This window comes from Triticum dicoccoides, chromosome 1A (assembly GCF_002162155.2).
Source record: "Triticum dicoccoides isolate Atlit2015 ecotype Zavitan chromosome 1A, WEW_v2.0, whole genome shotgun sequence".
Classification (NCBI taxonomy): Eukaryota; Viridiplantae; Streptophyta; class Magnoliopsida; order Poales; family Poaceae; genus Triticum; species Triticum dicoccoides.
Window position 1 is genome coordinate 576,930,478 of NC_041380.1, and position 1,468 is coordinate 576,931,945.

The following is a 1,468-nucleotide window of genomic DNA, read 5'->3' on the forward strand; positions in this document are numbered from 1 at the left end:
CCGCATCAGACGCTAGTAAGGGGTGTAGCAGAGACGGCGGCGACTACACCAAGATGTACAGGCTACTCGGCATGTAGAAGACAGGCGGCAGCGGCGGCTTTACTATTAGTAGCACTTTATTCTCTGATTCAATGGCTGGATGTGGAGCATCGTTCATGCATCGTTCCAAAAACGTCGTGTGTATAGCAGCTCTCTTACTATTACGAAAATACTAGACAGACGACACTCCACGCACGATGCATGCACGATTCACAATCAAATGGATGTGAAGCACTTTATTCTCTGATTCAATGGCTGGATGTGGCGCATCGTTCATGCATCGTTTCAAAAACATCGTGTGTATAGCAGCTCTCTAACTATTATTAGTAGTAGTAGTATTTTAGTGGTCGTATTTAGTTGTTTTTAATTTGTGTTTCAATTTTTTACTATTAGTAGTAGTATCTTAGTAGCCAAATTTGTGTCGCGTTTGGCCGGCCGAGCTTAGTATAAAAAAAGGCGACTACTAAGCGCCGGCGCGCTGGCCTAAATTTGGGCCGGTCGCCCCGTACACATCCGATACGCTGTGTTTTAACCGTTAGATCATGGTCTTCGTCCTTAAAGCACTCTTCTCTCTCTTCTCTCTGGCTTTTGCCCCCAAATCACATGAGCGCGGTGCAGGACGAGAACAAGACGACCGGCCTTCGAAGCTAGTCGGACCACCGTCGCTCGTTGGATCGCTGTCGCTGGCCGGGTCGCTGCTACTCACCAGATCGCCATTGCTCGCCTGCTTGCCGCCCTTGCTACCGGGTTGTATCAAACCTCCTCCTCACCCTCACCCTCCTCCCCCCACCCACCCCCGCGACCGCCGTTCCAGCAGCCCCGGCGACCTTGCAGCACGTCTCGCCGCGGTGGCCGTCGCAGCTCCCAGTGCCGACCCGTCACGGCTCTAAAAAAGCATCGGTTGTCGCAGCTCTGGAATTGCTAGTTCCAGCAAAAATAGATGCCGGTTGAAGCAAAACTGCTCGCCAGTTGTATCAAAAATGGCTTGCCAATCCCAACGAAGAAAAATGTTTCCGTACTCACATCCATGAGAAATCGCTGGTTCCAGCAAAAATGTCTGATAGTTCCAGCAAAAACAAATGGCTGGTTGAAGCAAAAAACGGAGTTGCAGGACTCACATGAAGATGAATGTAGCAAAAATCCACAAACACCGGGTAGTAACAAAAATCAAAACGGTTGTAGCAAAATGGTTCACCGGTTCCAGCAAAAATCACCGTGATAGCAAGTTTGGGGTGTTGGGGTGGTAGCAAAAACATCGGCTGATTCCAGCAAAAACAAAACATGGTTGTAGCAAAAATCCTGCCACGCCGACCTTGGAGAGCAGCGCACCCAGCTGCGGGTGGCCATGGCGACAAGCGCTGCAGCACTGTCGTGATTGTTGCAACCCACTCAGCTTCGGCCACCGCTCGCAGCAGCGGGTGGCTCAGTT